At 49.6% G+C, this 8,200-nt stretch overlaps 1 protein-coding gene across 3 annotated transcripts in view; it reads right to left on the bottom strand.

Moving 5' to 3' along the window:
• NUP93 (nucleoporin 93) overlaps positions 1-7,023 on the bottom strand; it is a 104,443-nt gene extending 97,420 nt beyond the window's left edge. For 2 of the 3 annotated variants that reach the window (XM_068528313.1, XM_068528310.1), the window contains exon 1: positions 6,937-7,023. The gene's annotated coding sequence lies outside the window, so the exon portion shown is untranslated. Of the gene's footprint in view, positions 1-839; positions 904-6,936 lie in introns of those variants that run through there. The other variant, XM_068528312.1, reaches the window with a different exon arrangement.
• Positions 7,024-8,200: the final 1,177 nt, after the last annotated feature.

The raw sequence follows: 8,200 nt of genomic DNA on the forward strand, positions 1-8,200 counted from the left end.
GCCACACCCAGTGCACCTCAAAATGCAGTTATCCACCCACCACAACCGCCGCCACCAGACGCCCTCCCAAACCCCTTCACCTGTACCTGGGCTGCACTCTCTCAGGTTCTAACTCACCCTTCTCCTTGCATCTGTGCATGACCTCGGACTGTTTATTTATAGCTATTCTCCACTCTCCAGACTCAGAAACCAAAACAGATGCAGACACATTTTTGAGAGAAAGCAGGTAGGTAGTCCTCATTATCCAAACTATTGCTCTCCCTGACAAAATCTCAGGAAACCAAATACTACAGATTCAGATAACATGACATCCCTCACTTTCCAAATCTCTCATTACCTAAACAGATTTAGAGAGCAAGGGATACTTTATTTTTGCAGCATCTTCTGTTGCTTTTTTTCCTTTTCCAGCTTTATTGAGATATAACTGACACACAATATTGTGTAATTTTAAGGCACACAATGTGGTTTGATAGACATCAATACTGTGAAATGATTACCACAATAAGGTTAGTCTAACTGTTGTTTCCATCTTCATCACCGTCACTCAAGGCCAGACATCCCCCCCTTTAAGCCCAAGTTCTTGCTAGATGCAAGTTCCAGCGCCTCCCACTGCACATCACTCTGCTCACCGCGACCACGTTCCTCTTTCCACCATCACTTTCCCTATGTTGCTCCTGAACAAAAGCCTTCAATACCTTCCACTCACGGGATCCAGAGGAGGCACTGTTTTTGGAGAAACCCTGTGTACCAGTAATGTGATTCACTCTGTCCCTGACCGTCCTTGTGCATACCCTGCTCTGTGCTCATGCCATTTTTCACAGCCAGGAACATCTACTCACCTTCCACCACACCCCTGAGATCCAGCCAGGAACTGTACCCTCTAGCTGGGTGACCTTGGGCAAGTTAATTACTCCCTCTGGGCCTCACCTGTGAAGTGGAAAAATAGATGTACCTTCCTCGCCTGCCACACAGTAACCACTCAAACATCAGCTATCGTTTTACCACGAATTCAAGTCCTACTTACCAAAATGGTTTTCCTCAATACCCATCCCACAGGAATCTCCCCGCATCTAGATTCCTCTCTACTCCATTTATTTATTTGCCTTACACGTTTCTATGTGGCCAGCCATCTGTTTTTGTGCTCCACAGGGTTTCTTTTTTCTTTTTTATATTTTTATTTATTTATTTATTTATTTTTGGCTGCGTTGGGTCTTCATTGCTGTGCACAGGCTTTCTCTGGTTGTGGTGAGCGGGGGCTACTCTTCGTTGCAGTGCGCGGGCTTCTCATTGCAGTGGCTTCTCTTGCTGCGGAGCATGGGCTCCAGGTGCGCGGGCTTCAGTAGTTGTGGCTCGCGGGCTCTAGAGCGCAGGCTCAGTAGTTGTGGTGCATGGGTTTAGTCGCTTTGCGGCATGTGGGATCTTCCCGGACCAGGGCTCGAACCCGTGTCCCCTAGCATTGGCCGGCGGATTCTTAACCACTGCGCCACCGGGGAAGTTCCTCCACAGGGTTTCTGCAGCCTCCTTATTTCACTCTGGAGCTCTCACAGAGCTATTTTCGTCAATATACAGTTGTTTATTTGCTGTTTTTGTTGTTTTTATGGGGGGACAAAGCGTTAGGACCTGTTAGTCCACCACCCTGCTGACATTCTTCTCATTTGCCTTATGTTATCGTCTATTAATACCTAGATTCCTTCTTCCCCCAAACAGCTTAAAATTTAAAGTATTTTGTAGCGTTACCTTTTTTTTTTTAAATGTATAACTCCAACAGTGCCCTTAAACAGTAGCTAGATCCTCAATACAGTCACTAACTGCCAGAATAACCTTCAGCAAACCTTTCCCAAAATGCCTAATGACTCATTTTCTAAATTCCTGTGTTTGCCTTGTAAAGTTCACCAAAGTTAGAGCCCCACGTCCATGTGAGCACACTCGAGATGGTGGCTACCAACAAGCCCGAAAGAGAGAGGGTCCTCACCAGAACCCAGCCATGCGGCACCATGGTCTCGGACTTCCAGCCTCCAGAACTGTAGAAAAACAAATTTCTGTTGTTTAAGCCACTCAGGCCATGGTGATTTATATGGCAGCTTTCCTTCATTCATTTAACAAATACTTATTGAGCATCTACCACATGCTAGGTACTGTTTGTTCAAAGCAATGGGGATGGAGCTATGGAAAAACCAGACAAAGGTCCCAGCCTCAGGAAGCTTATGTCTGTTAGGAGACAGACAATAAAAATGCATAAACATATAGACACATGATGCCAAGTATTGATAAGTGCTATGAGGGAGGTAAAACAGGGAAATGCGGCAGAGTGGATGGTGGGACTGCTTTAGCTGGGGTGTTCTGAGAAGCTTCTTTTAAAAGGAAACCTTTGAGCAGAGACCTAATTGAAGTAAGGGGGTGAGCTATGTAGATATTTGGGGGAAGAATGTTCTTGCCAAGGAAGCAAGGCAGAAGTGTAGTTTGCATAGCTGAAGAGCAGGAGGCCACGTGGCTGAAGCACATAATCATGGGGAAGGGTGGTGGGAGAAGGGGTTGGGACAGGGTCAGATCATGTCGGCTTCCCACCACCAAGGACTTTGGATTTCAGCCTACTTATGACGGGAGCCAGTGAAGGGTTGAGCCTTCTCTAAGGCTCATTCCCACTGCTGTGTGGAGAACAGACAGGGGGCGTGAGGGGACAAAGTAAGAACAGGAAGACCAGTCAGGAGGCTACTCTATCACCCAGATGTGATACCTGAGACCCGCGTGGACCAGGGTGATAGTGGTGGAAGAGACAAAAAGTGGGTCTGATTCATGGATACTATATTTTAAAAATAGATTTAGTGTAGACATGAATTGCTGATGTAGAGTGTGAGAGGAGAAAAGAAGTCAAGGACAATGCCAAGGCTTTAAGCCTGAGTAACTCAGACCATGAAGGTGCCAATTACTGAAATGAGGGAGACAGGGAAGGGAGTAAGCCTGACATCACAGGGCTGCCGTGAGGATGGCATTAGATTATAGAAGTAAAGCCCATGGCAGAGACCTGCGCACAGCCAGAGCTCAGGAAGTGATGGTTGTCCTTTTTTTCCACTGTCATTGGTTCCTTCTCCTAGGATTTAGGTCTCTCCTTCCCTAAAATAATTCCTCATCAGTAGGGGAAACTGGGTGAGGGGTACAGAGAACTCCGTACTACCCTGCATGTGTTCTATAAATCTAAAACAAATCTAAAATAAGTTTACTTTAAAAAAATTCCTCGACCCCATGTCCTCCTCTGGCTCCCACTCCCTTCATAAAGAGACGGCCATCCCCTGTCACGCGTCATTCATTCATCACCACTGCCATCTAACTTTTGCTTGCCTGCCTCCCATTTCCTGAATTCCCCGGCAGTCACCACTGACCCAACTGCCAAATCCAATGGACTCTTCAATCCTTCCTTTCTCACAGCCTTTGACACCCTGACCATTCCTTCCTTCCTGAAACTCTCTCTTCCCAAGACGTGGAGACTCCACCTTCTCCTGGTTCTCCTCCTCCTCCTCCCTCTCTCAGCCTCCTCTGCTGTGCCTTCTTCACCTACCCACCCCTCAAATGCCGAGCTTCTATCCTTGGACCTCCTCTTCTCACACTATATATTTCTCTGGATAACATCCACTTGAACTTCAACTACAATTCCTACCACGGCCATTAATCTCCCGGATGGCTTACAGACCTCTCTGAATCCGTTCACGTACACATGTGCATCCAAGAGAACCACACACACACTCTTGAGCAGGCAGTGCCAGGAGGCTCAATGCTGCCCTTCCCCAGAAAGTCCATCCATGGACCTCGGAGGTCCATCTGGGCCCAGGCAAGGACACTGACCTATCAAAACAAAGGTGACTTCCGTATCTTTATGTCCAGCCCAGCTCTCTCCCAGGGCCAATATTTCCAACTGTTCATCTGACATCTACAGCTGGCTGACCAGTGGATGCCTCAAACTACACATTATCCCAAACGCTTCACTTCTCTCCCCTCTTAGCTGCCACCGCCACCACCACCAGCACCACTTCCTCCTCCTGCATTTCCAGTCTCTCTTGATAAAACGATTAGCACCCAGTCAATTCAGCCAGAAACCACCTCAGGCTCCCTTTCCTCTCCGAACATCCAATCTCCAGGTCTATCTCCCAAACCTTTCGGAAAGTCGAACCCTCATCTCTTTTGCCCCCACCCTAACCTCACGCTTTTCTCCTGATTACCTCAACAGTCTAAGCCTTCTTGTTCCTCTAACCTACACTCCCCTTGGCTAGAGAGGTCTTTCTGAAACATTCCCCTGCCTTTATACCCTCAGGAACACCTTCCATCTCCTATAGAAGGAAGTGCTCATGCTTTGACACGGCCAATAGGGGCACCCTCCAAAGAATGGGCACTGCCACCCTTACCATCCTCATCTCTTACTGCCTCCCCGCAAAGATACCCTAGCAATTCTCTACTCCTTGGGATGCCTCATGCTGTTTCCTCCCTTCACACCCTGGCACATACAGGTGCACCCTCTGCTAGAACACAAAACATACCCTGGCACATGGGAACACCTGTGTACCTTGCAAAGTCAGCTGGGACAGTCCTACCTACCTCAAACCCCTCCCACACTATTCCCAACCATCTATTACTGTTCTTCCCCGGCCAGGTGGAAGAGTTGTGATGATTTTATTCCCAAGTCTGTTTCTCTCTCTACATGGAGAATTCCTGTAGGGTGAGGTCCACAGACTGCTCAGCTTTGAATCCTCAGCTGCTAAGTTTGGTACAAAAAAGTTACTGAATAAATGTCTGCTGAATTAAAGTGACCTGTTCCCTGAACATACCTCAGGTCCTCACCTCCAGGTCTTTGCTCTGACCCCTCCTTCTCCTTGGCACATCTACCTTTCTCTCTACCTTATTTTCTACTTCAGCCCATCAGGAAGCAGGTTTAGACACTCAAGTTCACCACATCTCCAATGTTCCCACCTCAGGGTATTTGCACTTGCTGTTCCCCTTCCAGGAATGCTCTTGCCCGAGATACTCCCCTCTCTGATTTCAAACAGGTCTCTGTTCAGATATCCTTGTCCTCTTTTTAAAAAGGCCCTGCCACTACATGCTATCCCTCCGGGCTTATTGCTGGTGATGTGCTCCACAGAAACAGCAGCTCAGTGAGCACAGGCCTATCTCAGTCACCGCTGGATCCCCAAGCCTCTAACAGTGTCAGGAACATGGATTTCTTTTCTATTTGTTGAGCACCTACTGTGTGCCAGGTCTAGGTGCTGGGGATACATCAGGGAACAAAACAGATAACGTTCTAGAGGGGGAAAACAAACAATACACAGATAAATGAGTAAAATATAAGAACAACTAAAGCAATAAAGGAAGATAGGAAGTGGGGAATGTCTCACTAGGTGACCCTTGAATAAAAACCTGAAAGAAGTGAGGGAGCGAACCATATGAATATTGAATCGCAAGCACAAAGGTCCTGAGGTCGAAGCATGTCTGCCATGTGGAAGGAGAGGGTAGCAGAAAACGAAAGTGGGAAAGTAACAGTGGGTCAGATTATGTAAAGCCATGTAACTCACTGTAAGGAGTTCATCTTTAAATGAGATGGGGACCCACTGGAGGGTCCTTCTATCTGCTGTACTGAAAATAGGTGCCAGGGCAGAAGCCAGGAGACCAGATGGGAGACTATTTCAATAATCCAGGAGAGAGGTGATGGTGACCTGGCCCAGGATGCCAAGCATTGGACGTGAAGAAAGAAAGAAAGAGAGCAGTTAAGGATGACTTAAAGGTTATCGGTCAGAGCCTTTTACATTACTGAGAAAAAAAAAAACAGCAAGAAAAGCAGTCTGGGAAGAGAGGTGGAGAGAACCTTGCTAGCCCTATCTTGAAATGTTCAGGTTGAGCTCCCTACAAATCATCACAGTGGAGATATTAAAGTAGGCAGCTGGATATAGGTCAAGCGAGAGGCCCAGGCTGGAGATATTCACGTGGGATCTGTTAACCTAATAAACAGGTATTAAGAACGATGAGCCTCGAGTGAGATCACCACGAGTAAAAAATGAAAATGTCCCAAACACAAATTCACAAAGAAGAATAATCGAAAGAAAGAAAAAAAGATACGATGCCCAAGGGCACCCTCTCACAGCCCCCAAACAGAACAGAAAGGTGACCCTTGCTGAAAGACATTTTGGTCCAAACAAATCATAACCTCTTCTCACACCCGACAGAGGGGCAAACCTGGACCAGCAGCTCTGTCAATGGGTCGTCCAAACTTGGAACAAAGACCCCTGCGGTCGGCCCCGTAATTTTTAAAAAAGAGACCCAGTAAATGCAGGCATTGCCTTTGCAGAGGATGGGGTGCTGTGGGCCCAGAGAAAGTGCGGGCCACCTCCAGGTTCTAATCACTAGCATCTCCCTGCACGGGAAGGAGCATTCCGCTGGATGCAGACAGCGGAGATAGGCCAAGGCTCACAGGGTAGTCCCTTTCCCGGGAGGGAAACGCCTCCCGATATAGTATCCCCGAGGAGCGAGCGAGGGAGCTGACAGGGCGCGGTCAGGAAGATATCAGGCGGAGTGTGGTGGCGGGGAGGGGCACCGATCCAGCCAAGGGTGGGCTCGCAGGGCAGGGGTGGGCTCGCAGGGCAGGGGTGGGCGTGGGGGCGTGGCGTGGCGCGCCGGCAGAGCGCTGTAGTGGGACAGGAGGGTCGCCAGGGGGCCGAGGCTCCGCATTCAGAAGGAGGGCAGATAGAAAGCACTCCCGAAGCGCAGCCCGACGCTATAATGGGGGGCGGTTCGACAGAGCGGTGTGTAGCTGGCGTCAGGCGTGCCGGCTGCCATGAGACGAACGGGAAGTGTAAGCAGCACGACTCCGAGCACGTGGACCGGGCTCCGCCCAGCCTCTGGGCCTTGGGTTCAAGGACCTGCCCCGTGTCGGAAGGACGGGGCCACAAACACCCTTACCTGGCGCTGCAGCCGCGTCAGCCGCTCAGGTCCGGGAGAGAGAACGCGGCGGCCGCGTCTCGCGCCGCTCGCCCGCGCTTCCTGATTGGCCGAGACCGGCCCTCCCAGAAGCCCCCGCGCGACGCGCCGCCAAATGAACTTTATGGAGACCCGAGGAGGAGGACACGGACATGGGCGGGGTTTGGGCGGGGCCTTCGACTGAGCTGTCACTCCCCACACGCACCCAGCCACCGCCCTCACCCCTCCCACGTGGTTAGAGTCGGCTCCTGCCGGAGAAAGCGATCCCACAATTGCCTGCGCGGATTTCTTACCGTTCACTGAACACCTTCCGAGTGCCAGGCGCTATTCTAGGTACTGGGGGGGCACAGTGGCAGCCACGGCAGACAAGATCCCTGCCCTAATGGAGTTCTCAAGCTGGTGGGGGAAACAAAATATAATAAATCACCTCCAGTTTGTAAGGAGGGCAATGACGAAAAAAGCAGTGTGATGGGAGAGAGAATGTGGTCAGGGAGGGCCTCTCTGAGGCGGTGCTGGCTGAGCTGAAACATGAATGATGAGAAAGGGTCAGCCTTGCAGAGTCTTGGCTGCAGAACATTCTAAGTAGAGGGAACAAATCTGAAGGCTCCACAGGGAAACAAGCCTGGTGTTTGAAGAACAGAAAGAAGGGGAGTATGACTGCTAGAGGATGATCCAGCTCAGGTGGGATAAGACTCACAGTTGGCTGGGGCCAGACTTTGCAGGTCCTTCAGGCCACAGCAAGAAAGTTGAAGTTATTCCTCATGCAAATGGAAGCCACCGGAGGATTTGAAGCCGAACTGTGACATGAGCTGACTTACCTTTATAGACGATCTCTCTAGCCCTCTGGGTAGAGAAGAGGAAAGCAGAGAGGAGCTGGGAGGCTATTTCTGTGTCCAAGACATAAGGAGAGTGGACCTTGGATTGTCACAGTGCCCACTCATGCAACATACATTAGTGCTCACAGTATGCCCAAAATGAATGAGACCCAGTCCTTATGATCTGGTGAGGAAGCAGAGTGTATTTCAATGTAATGTGCTAAGTGCATGACAGAGCTATATAAGGATGCTAAGGGTGTTTAACCCGGTCTCGTGGGTTCAAAGTCAAGGAGGCCTTCCCAGGGGAAGTGGCACCTTAACTGAGCCGTAAGGATGAATAGGGCTTAGAATGGCAAAGAGAGAGAGAGGAGGTTTTTCCTGGCCTAGGGAATGGTGTAAGCAAAGGTAGAGGGGAGAGAAATAGTGCTATT

The sequence above is a fragment of the Eschrichtius robustus genome, chromosome 19, assembly GCF_028021215.1.
Source record: "Eschrichtius robustus isolate mEscRob2 chromosome 19, mEscRob2.pri, whole genome shotgun sequence".
Classification (NCBI taxonomy): domain Eukaryota; kingdom Metazoa; phylum Chordata; class Mammalia; order Artiodactyla; family Eschrichtiidae; genus Eschrichtius; species Eschrichtius robustus.